The sequence below is a fragment of the Arachis stenosperma genome, chromosome 4 (assembly GCF_014773155.1).
Source record: "Arachis stenosperma cultivar V10309 chromosome 4, arast.V10309.gnm1.PFL2, whole genome shotgun sequence".
NCBI classification, from domain to species: domain Eukaryota; kingdom Viridiplantae; phylum Streptophyta; class Magnoliopsida; order Fabales; family Fabaceae; genus Arachis; species Arachis stenosperma.
The window spans coordinates 59927583-59945707 of record NC_080380.1 but is presented as its reverse complement, the minus strand read 5'-3'; positions in this window follow the sequence as shown (position 1 = coordinate 59945707).

The window sequence follows — 18125 nt, the reverse complement described above, 5'->3', positions numbered from 1 at the left end:
AACAAGAAAAGAATCATATCCTTATTAGGCGTATAGCAGAATGTGATTCATGGGGTTTTTATGCAGATAATGATAACTCAATTATTGTTGCTGTTACATAATATACATTCTTCCTCAAAGGCTTGCTAAACTTGCTGTTATAAGGTTTATTCTTTCTTTGCTCCCTTGCCAACTTTTCTTTTCTCATGTTGCTTATCAAGCTTATTATTCTTGAAGGCTTGGTGTCTAATGTTGTAGTAGTAGCCTTTGGCTTTATTTTTTTTTTTCAACATCTTCCACCACAGACACATAGCTCACTACTTCTTCCTAGGATCATTGATGCCCAGCATCTCTTTGGATAATTAAATGTTCTGTATCTAGGTTGCTCTTTATTGTGGACTTTCAATTGGCCATTTCAAATCAGTTGATCTAAGTGACCGGGTTTTAAAATACCCCTTAGAATTTACTTATCCAAGCATATCCTAGTACAAGAACACCACAGGCATGTGTCCTAGGATCCAAGCTATTGGTGTCTAGCCTTTATTCTTTGTTTTTTATTTTCTTGCCACATTGGCTTTTTCTTCTTCCTTTTCTTTCTGTTTTATTTTTGTTCTCAAGGGCTTTTTCTTTTTTGATAAGAACCTTTATAACAGCAAGCTAGCTTACACTTTAATGAAAATGACATTATGCAGCTATTATTTCATGAGTTATTCATTTAATCAAACACATATACCACCATTGACTTCCATTCTACTTATGCAACATTGGATTTTTACTTTTCAATTCAAACAAAATCTCTTTTATTCAAGCATATGGGAAACAAAACAAAATTCAAGCTAAGTGATGAATGACAAGCATAATGCAGATCATTTCTCTAGCTACTTATTGAACAAAGAAAAGTACAAGAAAATGAAATAAAAATGAAATAAACAGTGGAGGCATATCATGTTTCAGACATGCTTCTCCTTATTAGAAGAATGAAAGAAGGGGTATGAAAGAACTTTGCCACCTTCTAATGGTCGTGGCTGATGCTTGATTCTCCCTTTTTCTTCTTTCTCTTCCCTAGCTTGGAATAGTCTCGGATCTCTTCACCAGGACATCTTCTACCCCAGACAGAATCTAAGAGTCCTGAGAGCCCAACTTCTTCCAATCTTTTAAAAGTTGCCTCCGTATAGTTATGAGACCTTGCTTGTTGCTTGGCTCCAAATTCAGGGCATTGCTCAAATGGCTTGATCTGAGGATTGAGTGTTGGCAAATTATGGGTCAAGTACTCCAACCTTGCTTGCATGTTTTCATCATTCTCCATTCTTTGCGCATATCTAACTTCTCCCATGGTGTGATGAATATTCTTCCATTGATACAGGTTGTGACTATATTCCCCTGCTTTAGCTTGACTAAAGTACAGCTTATCATATGATTCTTTGAATTCTTTGTATTGCTCTTTTTGTCCTTCAAGAATCTGTGCTTGAAATTCTTGCTACTGAGTCATCATTTGCTGTTGCCATCTCTCTTGCTTCTCCTCCATTTGACGCTGCCAAGCTTCTCTCTCCTCTTTATCTTTCAAATATTGCTCCCTAAACTCTGGATGGGGCTCTAGATATTGCTCTGTGTAGCTGGCTCATGTCTATGGCATCATGAGCTTGATTTCGTCCTTCCTCTCTTTGTGATCTCCTTTGCCTGGGAGCTACCACCCCTTCTGGATCATCTTCTTCATTTATTCCTTCCATACTCTTCTTGGTGATCCCTTTCCCCTTTTTCACTTTTTCTGTGTCCTCATCTTCAAAGATTACTCCAGCTTTGTTGCATAGCCTGAGGATGGTACTTGGATGTCCAAGACCACTTGATTTGCTTGTGCTGTTAGCCATCTCTTGAATACTGTTGGCTATGAGTTGTGCGATGTTGATTTCACCTCCATGTAAGATGCAGTATGTCAAGAGTGCTCGTTTGATTGTGACCCATGAGGCATTTCCAGATCCTCTTACTATTTCATACCATCCCTTAGCCACAGGAGTAAGATTTATCCTCCTCAAGTGACTTGGAATTCCCTTTGAATCTCTTTCCCAATCTGTATTCTCCACACATAACCCTTGCAAGATCTCATCGGGATTGTTTTCCATCTGCAATCTAGTCTCATAACTGGGCTCTGCATAAGTTATGGTTCTCAACTTTAGGGCCCTTATGATGGCTGCTGGGTTGAAACTTACTTCAACTCCTCTGACATAACTTGTGTAAGGGGCACTATCTTTGTTTTCTTTTACAGTATTTGCATAGAACTCCCTGATCATGACTGCACTGATGTCGACAAGAGGAGCACATAAAAGTTCCCACCTTCTTTCTTTAGTGATTTGCCTCATGATGGGGTATTCCCCGTCCCTCAACTCAAGGCCTTTCTCATAGATTACATTCTTTGTCTCCATGAACCTATGATATCTCCCTTCATGGAATTGGGATCTAAATTTGTTTGCATCATATGATGGAGGTTCGGCTGCCATAGGTTCCTTTCCTGGCCTTCTTTTTGAACTTGAGGAGGCCATTAGAATTGAGGTGGGATGAAGGGAAAAATGAGAATAGAAGAAAGATGTGTTGTGTTTGGGATGATTCTCGGTTCTATTGTGTAAGACAGGGGAATTGTTTTAGTTTTGGGAGTAGAGGGGATTATGGCTTTCATGTGAAGTTAGCTTGAATGAGTGTGTAAACCGTTTAGTGCTAATGGCTATTTATAGGCAGATTCTTCAAGCTTTCCAACAAAACCATAATAAATGAGGAAGGAGTTCGTTGGTGCTCATGAAGGGTTGAGATTAAGTTGTTCATCCAAACGGTTCATGGAATGAACGGTCTGCATGCATTGTTGAGGCTTTGACGAGGATTCTCTTCTCATTGGTTTCATGCATTTAGGTGTTCGATGATGCATGCATGCAAATTTTGCTTCCCAAGGAGCACGCTCTTCTAGGCACATGTGACCACTCCTCACTTAGCTTGTCCTAGCCGTGGCCCCTCCTTGTTTTTATCTCAATCTTTTTCTCCTACATGAACTAAAACAGCTAACCTTAGGATATGGATGTATACGTTGGTAAGTGAGTTACAAATAATAAAAATTGTTTTTGTTTCTTTTTCATAAATGATCAATTGTGTCCTTTAATTAGAATTGCTAAAGGTTGGTGAACACCAAACTTATCCCTTACTGAAAAGATGGCTTAGCAATGCAGTAAATTCTTCACAATTGATGTATATATATATATATATATATATATTAAAAAAATGTATGATCCCCTCTGTATGATTTTGATTCCATGAATAGGAAATGATCTTCTGAACATTGTTACACATGCAGACACCAAACTTAGTGTTTGGTCATATGTTTCATCAAAAAGAATTATGCATATGTTCTAAGAATAATCCCCTTTTTTGAAAAATAAACTTGGGTGTGCCTTAAGGTACACCAAACTTAGAAGTTTGACATGTGCTTCAAAACAATGTATGCATTTTATATGGACGTTCAAAATCATGCTCAGGTAATCATGGCTTATTGAATAAAAGAAAGGACAGGAATCTTAAATCATGGGTTGCCTCCCATGAAGCGCTCTTTTATTATCACTAGCTTGACATTGAACTCCCTTTAAGGTGGTTGATGCTGGTGATGTCTCAACTTGTCCCCTCTCACTGTAAGCTTTCTCTGTGTCCCTTTATGCTCAATTTCAATGTGCTCAAGAGAGAGTACTTGGTTGACAGTGTAATGATCTTCTGTTCCCAGCTGTTGATATACTAATTGTACTTTGTCACCTTTGGAAAATCCTTCAGTTGGAATTTTTTTATTCTTCCACCCTTTGTAAGCCTTCTTCCTGTTTTTCTTCTTTTTCTTCCTTGTTGATCTGTCTCCTTTGACAGTGACTTGAGTTGTGATTCCTCCCTTTTTGTTTATCATCCCAGCCTCTTTTTGAATTCCTTCCCCTCCTGGTACCTGCTCACTCTTCTGTTCTATTGTTTTGTTGATTGCTTGCCCTGGAAGATAGTCACTTATCTTGCTTGTTTCTTCCTTACTTTGTGATTCTGGAAATACTTTCAAGATGATGCTCTCTTCATGCATCCTAAGAGTTAGCTCTCCCTGTTCTATATCTACAATGGCTCTAGTAGTGGCCAAAAATGGTCGACCAAGTATTAAGGAGTCATTCCCATTCTCTGATGAATCCAGGATCACAAAATATGCCGGATAGATGAACTTGTCAACCTTAACTAAAAGGTTCTCAATCAACCCTTTAGGATATACTACTGATTGGTCCACCAATTCCAAGGACATCTGTATTGGTTTCACCTCTTCTATGCCAAGCTTTTTCACTAAAGAAGATGGGATTAGATTTATACTTGCTCCTAAGTCACACATCCCCTTGTTGATGAATAGGCTTCCAATAGTGCAGGGTAGGAAGAAACCTCCAGGATCTTCAAGCTTGGGAGGGAGCCCTTTTTTGATTAGTGCACTACATTCTTCACTGAGCATTACAGTCTCCTTCTCATTCCAACTTCTTTTCTTATTGATGAGCTCCTTTAAGAACTTGGCATATAGAGGCATTTGCTCTAATGCCTCAGCCAAAGGTATGTTGATTTCCAGCTTCTTGAAAGTCTCCAGAAATTTGTAGAAATGCTGATCCTTTGTCTCTTTGTGGAATCTTTGTGGATAAGGTAGTGGGGGTGTAAGGCTCATTTCCACTTGCTGCTGTCTTGGATTTGGTTCTTCCATGATCTGCTTTTCCTTCTTTGAGTTCTTTGGTTGGTTGTTTTCTTCTGTGAGCTTTTCTGGGACATTCTTGCTTGTCATGTCCTTGTTATTAGCTTCATCTTTCTCTGTTGACTCTTTGTCATTCTCCAACAGTTCCTTAGTTGCTCCTTGGTTGCCATCCACTAATATCTTTCCACTCCTTAATTGCACGACTTTGCACTCTTCCTTTGGGTTAGGAATGGCGTCACTTGGTAGTGAGCTTGATGGTTTTTCAACAGAAATCTGTTTGGAGATTTGTCCAATCTGCCTTTCTAAGTTCTTCATGGAAGCTTCTTGGTTCTTTGTTGTCAATTCTTGGTTCTTCATCATTTTCTCCATGAGCAGTTCTAGATTAGTAATCCTCTGGGATTCTTGTGAGGTGGGTTGGCTTTGGGGTGTTGTTGGATGATGGTAGGTGTTTTGGATAGTTGGTTGGTTATTGGGTGGATAATGGTTTGAGTTTGAGTTGGGGTAAGTGTTTTGTGGTCTTCTGTATGTGTTCTGGTTAGTGTTTGGCTGGTTGTTGTGGTTTGTGTTTTTCCAATTGTTTTGATTTGAGTTTCTTTGCCATGGTTGCTGAGTTTGATTGTGGTTGTCTCCCCATCTGAGGTTGGGATGGTTCTTCCAAGAGGGGTTGTAAGTATCACCATAGACTTCATTTGTTCCAGGATTTTGGTTGTGCATGTATTGGACTTGCTCTTGCTGTTGCTCCTCTAAGGTTTCTTCATTTTGCACCCATGTGGTTGATGGTTGGCTTGTGGCGCTCACTAATACAACTTGAAGGCTATCAATTCTCTTGGCCATCTGCTCAAACTGTTGTTGAATCTGCTGCTGCATCATTTTGTTTTGAGCCAAGATTGAATCCACTCCTTCTAACTCCATGACTCCTCTTCTTTGTGATGGTTGGCGTTGCCTTTGGTGAGTGATGAGCAGATAATTTATACGCTTTTTGGCATTGTTTTTAGGTAGTTTTTAGTAAGTTCAAGCTACTTTTAGGGATGTTTTCATTAGTTTTTATGTTAAATTCACATTTCTGGACTTTACTATGAGTTTGTGTGTTTTTCTGTGATTTCAGGTAAATTCTGACTGAAATTGAGGGATTTGAGCAAAACTCTGAAAAAGGCTGACAAAAGGACTGCTGATGCTGTTGGATTCTGACCTCCCTGCACTCGAAATGGATTTTCTGGAGCTACAGAACTCCAATTGTCGCGCTCTCAACGGCGTTGGAAAGTAGACATCCAGGGCTTTCCAGCAATATATAATAGTCCATACTTTATTCGGAATTTGACGACGTAACTTGGCGTTGAACGCCAAGTTCATGCTGCTGTCTGGAGTTAAACGCCAGAAAAACGTCATGATCCGGAGTTGAACGCCCAAAACACGTCATAACTCGGAGTTCAACTCCAAGAGAAGTCTCAGCTCGTGGATTGATCAAGCTCAGCCCAAGCATACACCAAGTGGGCCCCGGAAGTGGATTTATGCATCAATTACTTACTCATGTAAACCCTAGGAGCTAGTTTATTATAAATAGAACTTTTAACTATCATATTATCATCCTGGATTGTATTTTGAATCCTGTGATCACGTTTTGGGGGCTGGCCATTCGGCCATGCCTGAACCTTTTACTTATGTATTTTCAACGGTGGAGTTTCTGCACACCATAGATTAAGGGTGTGGAGCTCTGCTGTACCTCAAGTATCAATGCAATTCTATTTTCTTTTATTCAAATCTCTCTTATTCTTATTCCAAGATATTCATTCGTACCCAAGAACATGATGAATGTGATGAGTAAATAACCCTCATTATCATTCTCACTTATGAATGCGCGTGATTGACAACCACTTCCGTTCTACATGCAACAGAGCTTGAATGTGTATCTCTTAGATTCCCCAACAGAATCTTCGTGGTATAAGCTAGATAGATGGCAGCATTTATGAGGATCCGGAAAGTCTAACCTTGTCTGTGGTATTCCGAGTAGGATCCTGGGAATCCGGAAAGTCTAACCTTGTCTGTGGTATTCCGAGTAGGATTCCGGTAATGAATGACTGTGACATGCTTCAGACTTGCAAGTGCTGGGCGTTAGTGACAAACGCAAAAGAATCAAGGGATTCTATTCCAGTAGGAGCAGGAACCAACCAGTGATTAGCCGTGCTGTGACAGAGTGCGTGAGCGTAGTTTTCACTGCGAGGATGGGATGTAGCCATCAACCATGGGTGATGCCTCCAGACGATTAGCCATGCGAGTGATAGCCGCAGAGGACCATTTTCCCGAGAGGATTGAAAGTAGCCACCGCTGATGGTGAACCCCTATACACAGCTTGCCATGGAAAGGACTAAGAAGGATTGAGTTGAAGCAGTAGGAGAGCAGGCGTCCTTGAGCCATACAGCATCTCCATGCGCTTATCTGAAATTCCCACCAATGAATCTGCATAAGTATTCTATCCCTTTTATTATATATCATCTATTTTCTTATTATTAGTTTTCGAACCCATAAACAATTTTAATCTGCCTAACTGAGATTTGCAAGGTGACCATAGCTTGCTTCATACCAACAATCTCTGTGGGATCGACCCTTACTCACGTAAGGTTTATTACTTGGACGACCCAGTACACTTGCTGGTTAGTTGAACGGAGTTGTGAATTCAACCAGTGCCACAATAGTTTTTGTGTACATACCAAAGAGCCAATATCGATGATCACAATTTCGTCCACCAAGTTTTTGGCGCCGTTGCCGGGGATTGTTCGAGTATGGACAACTGACGGTTCATCTTGTTGCTCAGATTAGGTAATTTTCTTTTCAAAATCTTTTTCAAAAATTTTTCTTTTATTTTTCATGTTTCTAAACTTTATTTTCGAAAAAAAAAATTAATAAAAATACAAAAAAATTAGAAAATCATAAAAACTAAAAATATTTTGTGTTTCTTGTTTGAATCTTGAGTCAATTTCTAAGTTTGGTGTCTTGCATGTTTTCTTTGCATCAAAAATTTTTCAAAATTATGTTCTTGATGTTCATCATGATCTTCAAAGTGTTCTTGGTGTTCATCTTGACATTCATAGCATTCTTGCATGCATTCATGGTTTTAGATCTAAAAATTTCATGCATTAAGTATTTTTGTTGTTTTTCTCTCTCATAGTTAAAAATTCAAAAATAAAAAAAATATCTTTTCCTTATTTCCCTCCAAAATTTCGAAATTTTGGGATTGACTTGGTCAAAAATTTTCAAAATTAGTTGTTTCTCACAAGTCAAGTCAAAATTTCAATTTTAAAAATCTTAACTTTTTAAAATCTTTTTTCAAAAATCATATCTTTTTCATTTTTCTTTATAATTTTTGAAAATTTCAAAAATCTTTTTCAAAATATTTTCAAAATCTTTTTCTTATCTTTATATCATATTTTCGAAAATTCACTAATAATTAATGTGATTGGTTCAAAAATTTGAAGTTTGTTACTTTCTTGTTAAGAAAGGTTCAATCTTTAAGTTCTAGAATCTTATCTTGTAGTTTCTTGTTAGTGAAGTAAATAATTTCAAAATTTTTAAATTAAATCTTTTTATCTTTTAATTTATCTTTTTCAAAAGTTTTATCTTTTTCAAAATTTGATTTCAAAATATCTTATCTAACTTCTTGTCTTCTTATCTTTTTCAAATTTAATTTCAAATCTTTTTCAATCAACTAACTAACTTCTTGTTTGTTTCTTATCTTTTTCAAAACCACCTAACTGCTTCTCCCTCTTCTATTTTCGAAAATATCTCTCTCTTTTTCAAAAATTCTTTTTAATTAACTAATCGTTTCAAGTTTTAATTTTAATTTCAATTTATCTCTAATTTTCGAAAATTACTAACCTCTTTTTTCAAAATTATTTTCGAAATTTCCTTTCTCTTTTCTTCTTCTATTTAATTATTTAATTACTATCACTTCTCTTCACCTCCCTTCATCTAAAAATCCGAATCACCTTCTTCAGTCTTCTACCCCTTTCTTTTTCTACTAACATAAAGGAATCTCTATACTGTGACATAGAGGATTCCTCTTTCTTTTCTTGTTCCCTTCTCCTTCATATGAGCAAGAACAGGGATAAAGGCACTCTTGTTGAAATTGATCCAGAACCTGAAAGGACTCTGAAGAGAAAATTAAGAGAAGCTAAATTACAACAATCCAGAAGCAACCTTTTAGAAATTTTCGAACAAGAGGAAGAGATGGCAGCCGAAAATAATAATAATAATGCAAGGAGAATGCTTGGTGACTTCACAAAACCAACGTCCAAGTTTGATGGAAGAAGCATCTCCATTCCTGCCATTGGAGCCAATAACTTTGAGCTGAAACCTCAGCTAGTTGCTTTAATGCAACAAAACTGCAAGTTTTATGGACTTCCATCTGAAGATCCTTACCAGTTTTTAACTGAGTTCTTGCAGATCTGTGAGACTGTAAAGACGAATGGAGTTGATCCTGAAGTCTACAGACTCATGCTTTTCCCTTTTGCTGTAAGAGACAGAGCTAGAATATGGTTGGACTCACAACCCAAGGATAGCCTGGACTCCTGGGATAAGCTGGTCACTGCCTTCTTGGATAAATTCTTTCCTCCTCAAAAGCTGAGCAAGCTGAGAGTGGATGTTCAAACCTTCAAACAAAAAGATGGTGAATCCCTCTATGAAGCTTGGGAAAGATACAAGCAGCTGACCAAAAGATGTCCATCTGACATGTTTTCAGAATGGACCATATTAGATATATTCTATTATGGTCTCTCTGAATTTTCGAAAATGTCATTGGACCATTCTGCAGGTGGATATATTCACCTGAAGAAAACGCCTGAAGAGGCTCAAGAACTCATTGACATGGTTGCAAACAACCAATTCATGTACACTTCTGAGAGGAATTCCGTGAACAATAGGATACCTCAAAAGAAAGGAGTCCTTGAAATTGATACTCTGAATGCCATATTGGCTCAGAACAAAATGTTGACTCAACAGGTCAACATAATCTCTCAAAATCTGAATGGGTTGCAACATGCATCCAACAGTACTAGAGAGGTAGCTTCTGAAGAAGCTTATGATCCTGAGAACCCTGTCATGGCAGAGGTTAATTACATGGGTGAACCTTATGGAAACACCTATAACTCATCATGGAGAAATCATCCAAATTTCTCATGGAAGGATCAACAAAAACCTCAACAAGGTTTTAACAATGGTGGACGCAATAGGCTGGGCAATAGCAAGCCATATCCGTCATCTTCTCAGCAACAGACAGAGAATTCTGAACAAAACAATTCTAATTTAGCCAATATAGTCTCTGATCTGTCAAAGGCCACTTTCAGTTTCATGAATGAAACCAGATCTTCCATCAGAAATCTGGAGGCACAAGTAGGCCAGTTGAGTAAGAAAGTTATTGAAACTCCTCCCAGTATTCTCCCAAGCAACACAGAAGAGAATCCAAAAGGAGAGTGCAAGGCCATTGATTTAATCAAAGTGGCCGAATGCACTAGGGAGGAGGAGGACGAAAATCCTAGTGAGAAAGACCTCCTGGGATGCCCCTCAAGCAAGAAGGAGTTTCCTATTAAGGATCCTGAGGAATCTGAGGCTCATCTAGAGACCATAGAGATTCCATTTAATCTCCTTCTGCCATTCATGAGCTCTGAAGACTATTCTTCCTCTGAAGAGGATGAAGATGTGACTGGAGAGCAAGTTGCTCAATATTTAGGAGCCATCATGAAACTGAATGCCAAGCTGTTTGGTAATGAGACTTGGGAAAGTGAACCTCCCTTGCTCATTAGTGAACTAGATACTTGGATTCAGAGAACTCTACCTCAAAAGAAGCAAGATCCTGGCAAGTTCTCAATACCCTGTACCATTGGCACCATGAGCTTTGAAAAAGCTCTATGTGACCTGGGGTCAGGGATAAATCTTATGCCACTCTCTGTAATGGAGAAGCTGGGGATCATTGAGGTACAACCTGCCTTGTTCTCATTACAATTGGCAGACAAGTCCATAAGACAAGCTTATGGAATAGTAGAGGACGTGCTAGTAAAGGTTGAAGGCCTTTACATCCCAACTGATTTCATAATCCTAGACACTAGGAAGGAAGATGATGAATGCATCATCCTAGGGAGACCTTTCCTAGCCACAGCAGGAGCTGTGATAGATGTCAACAGAGGTGAGTTAGTCCTTCAATTGAATGGGGACTACCTTGTGTTTAAGGCACATGGCCATCCCTCTGTGACAAAAGAGAGTAAGCATGAAGAGCTTCTCTTAGTTCAGAGTCAAGAAAAGCCCACACAGTCAAACTCTAAGTTTGGTGTTGTGAGGCCACAACCAAACTCTAAGTTTGGTGTTCAAACCCCATATTCAAACTCTAAGTTTGGTGTTGGGACCACACTAAAATTGACCTGACCACCTTGTGGCTCCATGAGAGCCACTGTCAAGCTATTGACATTAAAGAAGCGCTTGTTGGGAGGCAACCCAATTTTATTTATCTAATTTTATTTTATTTTGTGTCTTTGTTATTTTTGTGCTTAATTAGGTACATGATCATGAGGAGTCACGAAAAAAAAATTAAAAACAGAGTCAAAAACAGAAGAAAAAATTTTTCACCCTGGAGGTAGCGCAGACTGGCGTTCAACGCCAGTAAGGTGCATCTGGCTGGCGTTCAATGCCAGAACAGAGCACCATTCTGGCGCTGAACGCCAGAAACAAGCAACAACCTGGCGTTAAACGCCAGGAACGTGCACAGAGAGGACAAACTGGCGCTGAACGCCAGAAACATGCATTACATGGGCGTTGAACGCCCAGAACATGCACCAATGGGCGTTTGAACGCCAGAATGATGCATGAAGGCATTTTACACGCCTATATGGTGAAGGAATGGTATTTTTTTCACCTCAGGATCTGTGGACCCCACAGGATCCCCATCTACCATATTTTCTTCTTCTTCTTCTACTCTTCTTTTCTTTCTTGCTCGAGGACGAGCAAAATTTTAAGTTTGGTGTGGTAAAAGCATAAGCTTTTTTGTTTTTCCATTACCAATGGCACCTAAGGCCGGAGTATCCTCTAGAAAAGGAAAAGGGAAGGCAAAAGCTTCCACCTCCGAGTCATGGGAGATGGAAAGATTGATCTCCAAGAGCCATCAAGACCACTTCTATGATGTTGTGGCAAAGAAGAAAGTGATCCCTGAGGTCCCTTTCAAGCTCAAGAAAAATGAGTATCCGGAGATCCGATATGAAGTTCAGAGAAGAGGTTGGGAAGTCCTAGCCAACACCATGCAACAAGTTGGAATCTTAATGGTTCAAGAGTTCTATGCCAATGCATGGATCACTAGGAACCATGACCAAGGTATGAACCCAAGTCCAAAGAATTATCTCACAATGGTTAGGGGGAAATACTTGGATTTTAGTCCGGAGAATGTGAGGTTGGCGTTTCACTTACCCATGATGCAAGGTGATGAACACCCCTACACTAGAAGGGTCAACTTTGATCAAAGGTTGGACCAAGTCCTTATGGACATTTGTATGGAAGGCGCCCAATGGAGAATAGACTCCAAAGGCAAGCCAGTCCAATTAAGAAGACTGGACCTCAAGCCTGTGGCTAGAGGATGGTTGGAGTTCATCCAAAGATCCATCATCCCTACAAGCAACCGATCTGAAGTTACTGTGGATCGGGCCATCATGATTCACAGCATCATGATTGGAGAGGAAGTAGAAGTTCATGAGGTCATCTCCAATGAACTCTACAAAATAGCCGACAAGCCTTCACCCATGGCACGGCTAGCCTTCCCTCACCTTATTTGCCATCTATGTTACTCAGCTGGAGTTATCATAGAAGGAGATGTCTCCATTGAAGAAGACAAGCCCATCACAAAGAAAAGGATGGAGCAAGCTAGAGAAGCTCCTCACGGCCCTCAAGAAGTGCATGAGGAAGCTCATCATCAACAATTCCCTGTGATGCCTCAAGGAATGCACTTTCCTCCCAACAACTATTGGGAGTAACTCAACACCTCCTTAGAAGATCTGAGCCATAATGTGGAACAATTAAGGGTGGAACATCATGAGCACTCCATCATTCTCCAAGAAATAAGAGAAGATCAAAGAGTAATGAGGGAGGAGCAACAAAAGCAAGGAAGGGACATAGAAGAGTTGAAGAACATCATTGGTCCTTCAAGAAGAAGACGCCACTAGAGGTGGATTCATTCCTTGTTCTTTATTTCTTTCTGTTTTTCGGTTTTCAATATTGTGCTTATCTATGTTTTGTGTCTTTATTTCATGATCATTAGTATGTAACCATGCCTTAAAGCTATGAATAAAATCCATTACTCCTTCACCTCTCTTAAAAGAAAAATGTTTTAATTCAAAAGAACAAGAAGTACATGAATTTCGAAAATAGCTCTTGAATTTGATTTAATTATATTGATGTGGTGACAATACTTTTTTGTTTTCTGAATGAATGATTGAACAGTGCATATGTCTTTTGATATTGTTGTTTATGAGTGTTAAAATTGTTGGTTCTTGAAAGAATGATGAACAAAGAGAAATGTTATTGATGATCTGAAAAAAATTCATGAAATTGATTCTTGAAGCAAGAAAAAGCAGTGAAAAAAAAATGGCAAAAATTTTAGAAAGAAAAAGAAAAAAAAAAGCAAGCAGAAAAAGCCATGAGCCCTAGGCAAGGGTAAAAAGGATCCAAGGCTTTGAGCATCAATGGATAGGAGGGCCCAAGGAAATTAAATCCAGGCCTAAGCGGCTAAATCAAGCTGTCCCTAACCATGTGCTTGTGTCATGAAGGTCCAAGTGAAAAGCTTGAGACTAAGTGGTTAAAGTCGTGATCCAAGGCAAAAGAGTGTGCTTAAGAGCTCTGGACACCACTAACTGGGGACTTTAGCAAAGCTAAGTCACAATCTGAAAAGGTTCACCCAGTTATGTGTCTGTGGCATTTGTGTATCCGGTGGTAATACTGGAAAACAAAATGCTTAGGGCCACGGCCAAGACTCATAAGTAGCTGTGTTCAAGAATCAACATGCTTAACTAGGAAAGTCAATAACACTATCCCAAATTCTAAGTTCCCCAGAGATGCCAATCACTCTAAACTACAAAGGAAAAAGTGAGATGCCAAAACTGTTCAGAAGCAAAAAGCTACAAGTCCCGCTCATTTAATTATAATTAATATTCATTGATATTTCTGAGTTTATAGTATATTCTCTTCTTTTTATCCTATTTGATTTTCAGTTGCTTGGGGACAAGCAACAATTTAAGTTTGGTGTTGTGATGAGCGGATAATTTATACGCTTTTTGGCATTGTTTTTAGGTAGTTTTTAGTAAGTTCAAGCTACTTTTAGGGATGTTTTCATTAGTTTTTATGTTAAATTCACATTTCTGGACTTTACTATGAGTTTGTGTGTTTTTCTGTGATTTCAGGTAAATTCTGACTGAAATTGAGGGATTTGAGCAAAACTCTGAAAAAAGGCTGACAAAAGGACTGCTGATGCTGTTGGATTCTGACCTCCCTGCACTCTAAATGGATTTTCTGGAGCTACAGAACTCCAATTGTCGCGCGCTCAACGGCGTTGGAAAGTAGACATCTAGGGCTTTCCAGCAATATATAATAGTCCATACTTTATTCGGAATTTGACGACGTAACTTGGCGTTGAACGCCAAGTTCATGCTGCTGTCTGGAGTTAAACGCCAGAAAAACGTCATGATCCGGAGTTGAACGCCCAAAACACGTCATAACTCGGAGTTCAACTCCAAGAGAAGCCTCAGCTCGTGGATTGATCAAGCTCAGCCCAAGCATACACCAAGTGGGCCCCGGAAGTGGATTTATGCATCAATTACTTACTCATGTAAACCCTAGGAGCTAGTTTATTATAAATAGAACTTTTTACTATCATATTATCATCCTGGATTGTATTTTGAATCCTGTGATCACGTTTTGGGGGCTGGCCATTCGGCCATGCCTGAACCTTTTACTTATGTATTTTCAACGGTGGAGTTTCTGCACACCATAGATTAAGGGTGTGGAGCTCTGCTGTACCTCAAGTATCAATGCAATTCTATTTTCTTTTATTCAAATCTCTCTTATTCTTATTCCAAGATATTCATTCGTACCCAAGAACATGATGAATGTGATGAGTAAATAACCCTCATTATCATTCTCACTTATGAATGCGCGTGATTGACAACCACTTCCGTTCTACATGCAACAGAGCTTGAATGTGTATCTCTTAGATTCCCCAACAGAATCTTCGTGGTATAAGCTAGATAGATGGCGGCATTTATGAGGATCCGGAAAGTCTAACCTTGTCTGTGGTATTCCGAGTAGGATCCTGGGAATCCGGAAAGTCTAACCTTGTCTGTGGTATTCCGAGTAGGATTCCGGTAATGAATGACTGTGACGTGCTTCAGACTTGCAAGTGCTGGGCGTTAGTGACAAACACAAAAAAATCAAGGGATTCTATTCCAGTAGGAGCAGGAACCAACCAGTGATTAGCCGTGCTGTGACAGAGTGCGTGAGCGTAGTTTTCACTGCGAGGATGGGATGTAGCCATCAACCATGGGTGATGCCTCCAGACGATTAGCCATGCGAGTGACAGCCGCAGAGGACCATTTTCCCGAGAGGATTGAAAGTAGCCACCGCTGATGGTGAACCCCTATACACAGCTTGCCATGGAAAGGACTAAGAAGGATTGAGTTGAAGCAGTAGGAGAGCAGGCGTCCTTGAGCCATACAGCATCTCCATGCGCTTATCTGAAATTCCCACCAATGAATCTGCATAAGTATTCTATCCCTTTTATTATATATCATCTATTTTCTTATTATTAGTTTTCGAACCCATAAACAATTTTAATCTGCCTAACTGAGATTTGCAAGGTGACCATAGCTTGCTTCATACCAACAATCTCTGTGGGATCGACCCTTACTCACGTAAGGTTTATTACTTGGACGACCCAGTACACTTGCTGGTTAGTTGAACGGAGTTGTGAATTCAACCAGTGCCACAATAGTTTTTGTGTACATACCAAAGAGCCAATATCGATGATCACAATTTCGTCCACCAGTGAGCAAAGAAATATTGGTTGTTGGCCACCATATCAATGAGGTTTTGAGCTTCCTCTGTAGTTTTCATGAGTTGTAGTGAGCCTCCAGCTGAATGATCAAGTGCTTCTTGAGCTTTCAGAGTAAGTCCTTCATAGAAGTTCTGCAACTTATCCCACTCAGTAAACATCTCTGGTGGACATTTCCTCAGCAGTGCCTTATATCTTTCCCATGCCTCATATAAATTCTCAGCCTCCATTTGAGTGAATGTCTGCACCTCAGTCTTCAATCTTATGATCCTTTGAGGGGGATAAAATTTGGCAAGAAATTTGCTCACCAAATCATCCCAAGTGTTGATGCTTTCCTTTGGAAATGTTTCTAGCCATTGAGTGGCTTTGTCCCTGAGAGAGAATGGAAAGAGCAGCAACTTGTAACTGTCAGGAGGCACACCATTGGTTTTGACAGTGTCACAAATCCTTAAAAAGGTAGATAGATGTTGATTCGGATCCTCCAATGGCCCTCCTCCAAAAGAACAGTTGTTTTGAACCAGTGTGATGAGCTGTGGCTTTAGTTCAAAGTTGTTTGCATTGACATTGGGGGTAAGGATGCTACTCCCACAGTGTCTAGCATTTGCAAATGTGTAGGAAGCCAGTACTCTTCTTTGTTGTGGGTTATTGTTGGCCCCTCCTTCTGGTTGATTGGGATTTGATGGATCTCCTTCCATTTCCTGGAATTCCTCCTCAGATTCTTCCTCTCCAATGACGTTCTTCCCTCTTTCAGCTCTTCTTATTCTTCGAAGAGTTCTTTGGTCAATTTCGGAGAGATTAGGAGAAGCTCTTCCTGTACCTGACATACAAACACACAATAAGAAACACACAGATCCAGAAAACTAGTGAAACTTCAATCTATTGCTAGAATGAAGTTTTAGTTAGTTTAAGCAAAAATTCAAACAGTTAGTGTGTTAGTTAAAAAAAAAAAAGAAAAAATGCTTGATCTAGATCTCCACCTCACTTAATCATTGTCAATCTATTTCAATCTCCGGCAACGGCGCCAAAAACTTGATGTGCGTAAAACGATCCGACACAAAACTCACCGGCAAGTGTACCGGGTCGCATCAAGTAATAATAACTCACATGAGTGAGGTCGATCCCACAGGGATTGAAGGATTGAGCAATTTTAGTTTAGTGGTTGATTTAGTCAAGCGAATTAAGTATTGTTTGAGTGTTTTGTATCCAACAGCAACTAAACGACAGGAAATGTAAAAGGGGGAAGGGAAGAATTGCAGAAATTAAAAGGAACTGAAAGTAAAAGGACTGAATCTTAAAGAACAAGAAATTAAATGACTGAAACTTAAAGTGCAAGGAATGTAAATTGCAGTAACTTAAAGTGCAAGAAATATAAATTGCTTGAATGAAAAAGGGATTTGAGGATTGAGATTTCAGAATTTAAGCAATGGAAATTAAATTGCAGCAAGTAATAAAGCAGAAGATGAATTGGAAATACTCAGAATTCAAACGGAAAGGAAATTGAGTTGCAGCAGAGGTTCACAGAAGAACCAAAAGGAAAATGTGATCTCAGGACTCTAGAGACTAGATAGCAAAGTCTAGATCTCAATTGCCTTCCCAGATCCAAATTCTTAAAGCAATTAACAAGAAATTGAAGAAGAAACAGTAAAGGGAATGTAAATGAACTCAATTATGCAGAAGAGAAATTAAAGAGCTCTTGAGTGGAGATTGAGACAGAATTTCCTCAATTCTTAACACCCAAGACTCAAACAAGAAAAGTATAAATGCCCAAGCAAGAACCACGAAGAAGAGAGATCAATTCTCCTCCCAAATTCTCAGAAATCTCGGTGAAGTCTCTCAAAGAAAATTCAAAAGTTTCAAAATAAAAGTGAAGATTCAAAGCTCAAAAGAAAGGTCCTAATTACATCAAACTAGCTCCTATTTATACACTTTCTATTCTTGGATCTTGAGATTTGGATGGGCTTTTGATTTGGTGAAGAAATGAATTAAATTGGATTTTTAATTCAATTTTTAGCCCAAAACAATTTGCTTCCAGGAGGCTGCCCTGCCCTTGTGGAGGGCAGGGCAGAAAATGATGCGTGCGGCCGTTGGTGCCTTGGTGCGTGCGTGTTGGTGCTGCAGGATGCTGCCCTGCCCTTGTGGAGGGCAGGGCAGGAATTTTTGGTGCGCCAGAATGATGCCCGTGCGTGCTGTTGGTGCTGCCGAGACTTCCCTTGGTGCGCCAGAATGGTGCGCTGGCCGTGCACCACAAGATGCTGCCCTGCCCTTGCGGAGGGCAGGGCAATGTGCCAATGTTGAAGCCCCGTGTTCGAGACTTGGTCGATACACACGCAACTATTTTTCCTTGGTTTTCTTGGAACC